The sequence below is a fragment of the Saimiri boliviensis genome, chromosome 2 (assembly GCF_048565385.1).
Source record: "Saimiri boliviensis isolate mSaiBol1 chromosome 2, mSaiBol1.pri, whole genome shotgun sequence".
Classification (NCBI taxonomy): domain Eukaryota; kingdom Metazoa; phylum Chordata; class Mammalia; order Primates; family Cebidae; genus Saimiri; species Saimiri boliviensis.
Genome location: NC_133450.1, coordinates 86,223,798 through 86,233,525, shown reverse-complemented (window position 1 = coordinate 86,233,525; position 9,728 = coordinate 86,223,798). Strand labels below are relative to the sequence as shown.

The following is a 9,728-nucleotide window of genomic DNA, read 5'->3' as shown; positions in this document are numbered from 1 at the left end:
ACCCAGGAGGCGGAGGTTGCGGTGAGCCGAGATCGCGCCATTGCACTCCAGCCTGGGTAACAAGAGCGAAACTCCGTCTCAAAAAAAAAAAAAAAAAAGAAGTAGTGAAGAGGCACTCTTAGTTCATAGGTTGTCTCATTGCCTTTTATTTGGAGAAGAAATGAGAGAAGGAAATCAGTGATGATGAGACAGAGGAAGAGAAAGTGAGAAAGAAAGATTATGAAGAAAAGCCCAAGATCGAAGATGTAGGTTCTGATGAGGAAGATGACGTTCTTAAGAATAATAAGAAGAAAATGAAAAAGATCAAAGAGAAAATACATTGATCAGGAAAAACTGAACTGGACCATGCCTATTTGGACCAGAAACTCTGATGACATCACCCAGGAAGAGTATGGTGAATTCTGCAAGAGCCTCACTAGTGCCTGGGAAGACCACTTGGCAGTCAGGCACTTCCCTGTAGAAGGTTGGTTGAAATTCAGGGCATTGCTGTTCATCCCTCATCAGGCTCCCTTTGACCTTTTTGAGAACAAGAAGGAAATGAACAACTCTGTGTCCATCATGTGTTGATCATGGACAGCTTTGCTGAGTTGATACCAGAGTATCTCAGCTTTATCGATATTATGGTTGACTTTAAGAATCTGCCCCAAAATTTCTCCTGGGAAACGCTCCAGCACAGCAAAATATTGAAAGTCATTTGTAAAAACCTTGTTAAGAAGTGCCTTGAGGTTTTCTGAGCTGGCAGAAGACAAGGAGAGTAACAAGAAATTTGATGAGGCATTCTCTGAAATTGTATAACTTCAAATCCGTGAGGACAACTGGTGACACCTGTCTGAGCTGCTGTGGTCTCCCAGTCTGGATATGAGAAGACATCTCTGTCGTCTTTTGTATGGAGACACAGAAGTCTATCTGTGATCATATTTGGAAGCAGGGCTTCTAGGCAGTATATATGACTGAGCCCATTGACGAATGCTATGTGCAGCAGTTCAAGGAATTTGATAGTAAGAGCCTGGTCTCAGTTACTAAGCAGTGTCTGGAGCTACCTGAGAATGAGTAGGAGAAGAAGAAACTGGAGGAGAGTAAGGTGAAGTTTGAGAACCTCTTCAGGCTCATGAAAGAAATCTTAGATAAGGTTGAGAAAGAGACAATCTCCAGTAGGCTTTTGTCTTCACCCTGCTGCATTGTGACCATCATCTATGGCTAGATAGCTAATACCAAGTGGATCCGAAAGCCCAGGCACTTTGGGACAGCTCTGTGATGGGTTGTTTGATGGCTAAAGTGCACCTGGAGTTCAACCCCAACCACTCCATTGTAGAGACACTGCAGTGGAAGGCTGAGGCAGACAAGAACAACCAGGCTGTCAGTGACCTGGTGGTCTACTGTTTGAAACCATACTGCTCTCTTCTGGCTTCTCCCTTGAGGATCCCCAGACCCATCCAGCTGCATCTACCACATGAACAAGCTAGGTTACCTGTTGATGAAGTTGAACTGGCAACAGAGGAACCCAGTGCTGCTGTTCCCAATGAGATCCACCTTCCTTGGGGTGATGAGGATGTGTCTCGCATGGAAGAAGTAGATTAAGAAATTATACTTGGAAACTTTTGTGCCCTTGTATAATGTCCCCATGGCCCGCACAGCAGCCTTGAGTGGTCTTATCCCACTTGGCCCTCTCTTGATCTAGTATTTTTTCTCTCCTATCCTTGTGTCTAAGGCAGGAAACAAGGGTGTCAAGCCCTGTTTCCTCCCTAGTTTGACAGTAGGATTGGATGTTGTGTATGATATTTTTTTGTTGTTTATTTTGTTCTGAAATTAAAGTATGCAAAATAAAGAATATGCTGTTTTTATACAGTTTAAAAAAAAGCGCCCCACAAAGAATTGCTGTTTCTGGGGATTAGCAACTAAAAGAGGATGAAGGAAAAAAAATCTATAACATACCCTAGAGCTGAGAGAGATTTACCAAAGAGACAGATTTGGATAGGGATCCTTTCTTCGAAGTTGCGATTCAGACATTATTGGCAAGGATGCAGTAGCTCATCAGAGAACTTCTTTCCTAGGTCAGAGCTGGTCCACAGTTGGTTGGCCAGTATTGGTAGGCGAGGAACCATCAGTCAAAACTGGCAACAAATTTTGCTGAAGGGTGAGTGCCGCAGGGTATACCGCTTGCATGTCTCTGGCAGTTGGAACAGAAGCACCCTGAAACCAGATAGAAAAGTACTACTTTAGAGCCATCTGCTGACAAAGCTTATCACTAGCTAGCAAAAGAGAAATATTTACAGGGTCCAAGAAGGCAGTGAAGTGTAGATTAGGAGGAGCCCAGAGGCAGTAAATTGATAACTGGCACACTGTCGTGAAATCAAATAGTGTAGTTATCTTTTTTTTCCCCCAGAGTTGTTTTGCTTTTCTAGGTCCTTTGAGTTCCCATATACATTTTAGAGTTCCTTCTCAGTTTCTATAGTGAAACCTGCTGGGATTTTGATTGAGATTATGTTGAATCTGTAGATAACTTGGGTACAGTTGACATTCTGATACTATCGAGTCTTCAAATTCATGGGCATGATGTATCTCTCCATTTCTGTAGGTGGTCTTTAGTTTCTTTAAGAGCATTTCATTGTTTTCACTAGAGGCATTGATCATCTTCATTCTTAAGTACTGTAAAAATGCTGTTGTAAATGAGATTTTTAAAACATTTGATCTTCCAGTGCTTGCTGCTAGTATACAAAAATATTATTTTATTTTATTTTATTTTTTTGAGACAGAGTCTTGCTCTGTCGCACAGGCTAGAGTGCAGCACTCTGGTCATAGCTCACTGAAGTCCTAATCTCCTGGCCCCCTGAGTAGCTGGGATTACAGCTACACGACACCACGCCTGGTTAATTTTAAAAACGTTTCAGAGAGACAAAAGTCTCAACTGTGTTGCCTAGGTTTCTCTTAAACTCATGGATGGGATGAGTTCAAGTGATCCTCCTGCCTTGGCCTTCCAAAGTACTGAGATTATAGGTGTGAGCCACCACACCCAGCTGTACTGTTTATTTTTGTATATTAGTTTTGTATCTTGTTATTTTGTGTTAAACTCATTCATTCTGGTAGATTTTGGGTAGATTTTGTTGCTTGGTGTTAAACTCATTTATTCTAGTAGATTTTGGGAAGATTTCTTAGGATGTGCTACATAGAAGATCATATTGTCTGTTAATAAAGGCAGTTTTATCACTTCATTTCCAAACTGTGTTTTTTACTTACTTTTCTTGGCTTATTGTGGTAACTGTAACATTGTACTGAATGTTACAGAGTTGCATAAAAGTGGGGAAATGTGAACATCTTTGCCTTATTCTCAATCTTAAAGGAGAAGCATTGGTTTTTAACCCTTAAGTATGATGTTAACTGGAGTTTATAGATGCATTTTATCAGGTTAAGGAAGTTCCTGTCTCGTCTTTGAGTGAGTGCTGAAATTTGTTTTGTGCTTTTTCTGAACCTAATGAGATGATTCTGTGGCTTTTTCTCCTTTGAATATGGTGAATTACAATGATGATTTTAAAATGGTAAACCAGCCTCTTATTACTGGAATCAAGTTCATCTGCTTATGATGTATTGTCCTTTTTATGTATTGCTTTGTTCAGTTTTCTAATTTTTGGTTAGATTTTTGTGTTTATGTTCATAAGGGATATCAGTCTTCTTTTTTTGTTGTTGTTGTTGTTGATCTGTCTTTGGTTTTAGGATCAGGGTAATATGAGCCATATAAAATGAGTTGAGTACTCTTTTCTCCTCTTTTCTTAAAATAGTTTTATAGGACATCGGGGGAACCATCTGGCCCTGGTATTTTCCTTGTGGGAAAGCTTTAAATCATGAATGCATTTTCTTCAGTAGGTAGGGGCTTATTCAGATATTCTACATTTTGTGATAGTTTACATAATTTATACCTTTTAAGGAGTTTATTTTATCTAAGCAATTGAATTTATTTTAATTATGCTCATAATATTACTTTATCACTCAATATCTACAGTACTGTAATGATGTTTTCTCTTTCATTTCTCGTTGGCAATGTATTTTTGAATGATCTTTTTTAATGGCTATAGAATTTGGATTGACTTTGTTTTTCTTTCAGTATTAAAGTTACTTCAATAATTTCTGTCTTGCATCGTTATTACTATTATTATTATTATTATTATTATTGGAGACAGAGTGTGGCTCTGTCACCCAGGCTGGCATGCAGTTATATATATATATATATGTATGTATTTTTTTTCATTTTAGAAATTCTGTTTTCCAATTCTGGAAGTTTCCTCCCCTCTCATCCCTTTCCCTGCTCCTCCCCTCCCCTCCCCTCCTGGCAGTTTCTGGTTTGTCCTCTTTATGCTTATGTTTTCCCCATAATTCTTTAACATATTTACAGTTTATAAACATTAAAATCCTTGTCTGCTAATTCCATTATTCATTCTGAGTTTTTTTTTAAGATTAATTTTCTTCTTTTTTGTCACATTTCTTTATAGTTAGTGGTTTTTTTTTTTAACCCTTCTTGTTTTATTTATAGTTACTGGTTTTTAATAGGATATCTCACATTTTGATTGTTGTAATATTTAGTGTCTTTTTGTAGTTGTTGTTTGTTTTTTTTAAATTTGAGATGGAGTCTTGCTACATTGCCCAGGTTTGTCACAAACTTCTGGGCTCAAGCAGTCTTCCTACCTTGGCCTCTCAAAATGCTGGGATTGCAGATGTGAGCCACTGTGCCCAGCTGTGGTCTGGATTTTTAAAAAGGTTTTGGTTTAAAAATAATTGTAGATTCACAGGAGCTTGTACTGGGAAGTCCTGGACATCTTTCCCCCATCTCCCTCAGTGTTCACAATTTATATAACTATATTACAGCATCAAAATGAAGATTGATATTGCTACAATGCATAGAGTTTATCTGGAGTTCACCACTTTTACATGCATGTGCATGTGTGTTTGCTTGTGTGTAATTCTGTGCAATTTTATCACATAGATAGTCTTGCGTAATTTATCCCTACAGTCAAGATACTCAGTGGTAGCATCACCAGATTCCCTTGTGTTACCCTTTTACGGCCACATTCATCCCACCCCCCACCCCCCCATCCATAACCCTTTAATAACCATTGGTTCTTCGTATCCATAATTATATTATTTCATGATTGTTACATAAATTGTATTATGCGAGGATTATCTTTTGAGATTGACTTTTCCACTCAGCATATTTTTTTTGAAGTTTGTACAAATTGTTGTGTTTATCAGTAGACCCCTCTCTTTTTTTAAAACTAGATTCTATCCTATTGTATGGATATGCCACAATTTAACTGTTTGGGGTTTTTTTTGTTTTTTTTTTTGTTTTTTTTTTTTTTTTTTTAAAGGGTGGAGTTTGTTTGTTTTTTGCTAGATAGTTGGGCAACTTGTGTATCAGCAGAACCCTTTTGAGCCTTGTTTTTAAGCTTTGTTAGCATAGTTTTGAAGTAGCCTTTATTGTAGGGATAGTTTGTTCCTAATTCTAATGAATGGCTTTTCTGGTTCTCTATTAACTGACAGCAATCAAATGTATCTGTCTTCTGTGCTTGATCAGAACTTGAATGTATCCCTGTCTCTGCAAGATCCAGCAGCTGGTCAACTAACAGCTCCTTAATAGTTGTTTTTTTGGCCCACCCTTGTGGAGTCTCTTTTTATTCATCCATCATAGTATTTAACCAAATATAGGTGAACACCTGTGCAGATTTCTGGAGTTCTTTTTCATTGTTGCACCTTCCTTTTTTCTTAAATCACAGTTTTTTACTGCTTGTTGTCCATTGTCTGAAAGCAGTTGTTTCATTTATATAACTGAAAAACTATTTTTAAGATGGGTAGGCAAGTCCAGTAATGGTTTCATCACCATTGTAGACAACAAAACTTTTGTTTATTTCCAAGTTTGAAAGTCAAAATTTATTCATCTGTCCAAAGAGCAGTAGTTTTTGTTTTGTGTCTTAAGATGTTATTTTAATTTACATTTTTTGAGTAAGAAATATGTTCATATATTTAAAAATTTAAATGGCACAAAAGATACACAGTGAGGTTTCCTTTCCTCCCTTATTTCTCAGTCACCTACTTTCCATTCTTGGGGACAACCATTGTTACTAATATATTGGGTGTCTGTCAAGAAATTTGATGTACCTTCTGATAATATGTATTTTACTCAGAAATTCTCTACACAGAAATGTGGAGATATATATTCTCCTTTATATCCTTGTTTTTTAAAAAAGGTATCATACTATATTCCCTTTTTTGCACCTTTTTTTTTTTACTTAATATGACAGAGATCTATGATTTGATTACATGTAAATATTTTACATCGTTTTTTCAGCTTCGTAGTATACAGTTAAATGGATATACCCATAAATACTATTAATGTACCATAGGTAAATTAACTTGTTCTCTTGTTACTAATCATTCGCTATTTCAAATAGTGCTAAGGTGAATAATCTTTCTGGGTTATTTTCCAGCACCAGCAACCAGTTCTCTGATTCTCCAGACACCAAATGGGTATTCAAAAATTCAGTGTAATTCAGTTCTTACAGTATATATCTGGAGCTAGTGCAGACCCCACAGCTTAAGGGCCCATTCCTACAAGACCACCCTCCACTTCAAACACCGTTTATAAGTTCTGGGCCACCTGTACTTCTGACCATCTGCTATAAATTGGAGGTTCCCTCCACTTCCTCCTAAGGTTAGATAATTTGCTAAAGTGGCTCACGGAACTCAGGAAAACAGTTTACTTACTCTTGCTGGTTTATTATAAAGGATACAACTCATGATTGGCCAAATGGAAGAGATGCATAGGAATGTGGGAGGCAGTGCAGAGTTTCTATGAGCTCTCTGGATGTACTACCCTCTAATCAGCTCAGTGTGTTCGCCAACCTTGGAAGCTCATCAGAGCTCATCGTTTAAGAGTTTCTACAGAGCTTCATCTCCACTCTCTCCCACCTCACTTTCTGGGGTAGAGTCAGTGGCTAAGGCTGCAATTCTAACCTTCTTACTATTTGTTCTTTCTGGTGACCACCTTCATTCCAGGGTCATCTAGGGGCCCCACTCTTAAGTCACATCATTACCATAACTCAGATATGAGTGAAACAGACTCATTATGACCCTAGAAGATAATCTAGGCAAAACCATTCAGGACATAGGCATAGGCAAGGACTTCAGGACTAAAACACCAAAAGCATTGGTAACAAAAGCTGAAATAGACAAATGGGACCTAATCAAACTCCACAGCTTCTGCACAGCAAAAGAAACAGTCATTACAGTGAATCGGCAACCAACAGAATGGGAAAATTTTATTGCAATCTACCCATCCGACAAAGGGCTGATATCCAGGATCTACAAAGAACTAAAACAGATTTATAAGACAAAAACAAACAAGCCCATTCAAAAGTGGGTGAAGGATATGAACAGACACTTTACAAAAGAAGACATATATGAGGCCAAGAAGCATATGAAAAAATGCTCATCATCAGTGGTCCTTTGAGAAATGCAGATCAAAACTACATTGAGATACCATCTCGCGCCAGTTAGAATGGTGATCATTAAAAAATCTGGAGACAACAGATGCTGGAGAGGATGTGGAGAAATAGGAGCACTTTTACACTGTTGGTGGGAGTGTAAATTAGTTCAACCATTGTGAAAGACAGTGTGGCGATTCCTCAAGGACCTAGAAGTAGAAATTCCATTTGACCCAGCAATCCCATTACTGGGTATATATCCGAAGGATTATAAATCGTTCTATTATAAGTACACAGGCACACAAATGTTCATTTCGGCACTGTTTACAATAGCAAATACTCGGAACCAACCCAAATGCCCATGGATGATAGACTGAACAGGGAAAATGTGGCACATATACACCATGGAATACTATGCAGCCATAAAAAATGATGAGTTCGTGTCCTTTGTAGGGACGTGGATGAAACTGGAAACCATCATTCTCAGCAAACTGATGCAAGAACAGAAAATCAAACACCACATGTTCTTACTTATAGGCGGGTGTTGAACAATGAGAACCCATGGACACAGGGAGGGGAGCATCACACACTGGGGTCTTTGGGGGTTGGAACTAGGGGAGGGACAACGGGGGCTGGGGAGTTGGGGAGGGATAACATGGGGAGAAATGCCAGATATAGGTGATGGGGAGGAAGGCAGCAAACCACACTGCCATGTATGTATCTATACAACGTCTTCCATGTTCTTCACATGTACCCCAAAACCTAAAATGCAATAAAATATATATTATGAATAAGAGTGAAGAGACACTTATCACTGAGGATACTCCTCGGGTTTTAGGAGCTCTGTGTCAGGAACTAGGGACAAAGGTCAAGTATTTGGCCCTCCATATCTGTGGGTTCTGCATCTGTGGATTCACTCAACCTTGGATTGAAAATATTTTGCATGGTTGTATCTGTACTGAACATGTTTAGACTTTTGTGCTTGCGTTATTCCCTAAACAGTACTCTATAAAAACTATTTACTTAGACTTTACACTGTATGAGGTATTATAAGTAATTTTGAGATGATTTAAAGTATGAAGTAGGATGTATATATACAATTACTATACAAATACATTTGTTAGATACAAATACTATGCCATTTTGTATAAAGTACTTGAGCATTTGTAGATTTTGGTATCCTTTGGGGGAGCAGCCTGTAATCAATCCCCTATGGATATTGAGGGATGACTTTATATTTCATTTTTTTTCTTTTCTTTTCTTTTCTTTTTGAGACGGAGTCTCATTCTGTCACCCAGGCTGAGGTGCAGTGGTGTGATCTTGGCTCAGTGCAACCTCTGCCTCCCAGGTTCAAGCAATTCTCCTGCCTTAGCCTTTCCAGTAGCTGGGACTACAAGTGCAAACCACTACGCCTGGTTAATTTTTGTATTTTTAATAGTGACGGGTTTTGCCATGTTGGCCAGGCTGGTCTTGAACTCCTGACCTCAGGTTATCCACCTGCCTCAGCCTCCCAAAGGATTATAGGCGTGAGCCACCACGCCCAGCTCTACTTTATATTTCTTATTATGCCACATTCTTTGTAGTAAGTAATTTCACTTATATACAAATATATATAAGATAAATTTCTAGAAGTAGAATTCTTGTATTGAAGGCTATGTACATTTGTAATTTGGATTTTTAAACTATTTTTCCCACCATTGAGTTTGTACCAATTTATTTGTGTCACAAATGTATGAAGTGACTATTTATTTTTCCGTACAACTTATACTGTGTTGCTTTTTTTTTTTTTTTTTTCCTGAGACAGCGTCTCACTGTTGCCCAGGCTAGAGTGTAGTGGTGTGATCTCTGCTCACCACAGCCTCCCTCCGAGGTTCAAGTGATTCTCCTGCCTCAGCCTCCAGAGTAGCTGGGACTACAGGCTTGTGCCATCATGGCTGTCTAATTTTTGTATTTTTAGGTGAGAAGGCGTTTCACTAATTTGGCCAGGCTGGTCTCAAATCATGATCTTCCTGCCTCAGCTCATGATCTCTTTCCTCAGCTCATGATCTTCCTGCCTCGGCCTCCCAATGTGCTGGGATTATAGACATGAGCCACTGCACCTGGCCTTGTTTTACGTATTTTTATCAAGTATTTTTAAAAACAAGATTCTTGTAGTACTCTGCAAAACATGTATATGTTAAAGAAAAAAAAAAGGATGTAGTGTTTTGTTGTAATTGTCAAAAAAATTGAGAAGTTTCATTATGTTCGGACTTCCGTAGCAAT

The 9,728-nt window shown here is 38.4% G+C and overlaps 1 protein-coding gene and 1 pseudogene across 1 annotated transcript in view; both read left to right on the top strand.

The window, feature by feature from the left end:
- LOC104651549 (heat shock protein HSP 90-beta-like) overlaps nt 1-8,048 on the top strand; it is a 33,944-nt pseudogene extending 25,896 nt beyond the window's left edge.
- Nucleotides 1-9,728, top strand: part of ADAM10 (ADAM metallopeptidase domain 10) — a 157,530-nt gene that overhangs the window by 62,182 nt on the left and 85,620 nt on the right. The gene's annotated exons all lie outside the window — the stretch shown is intronic.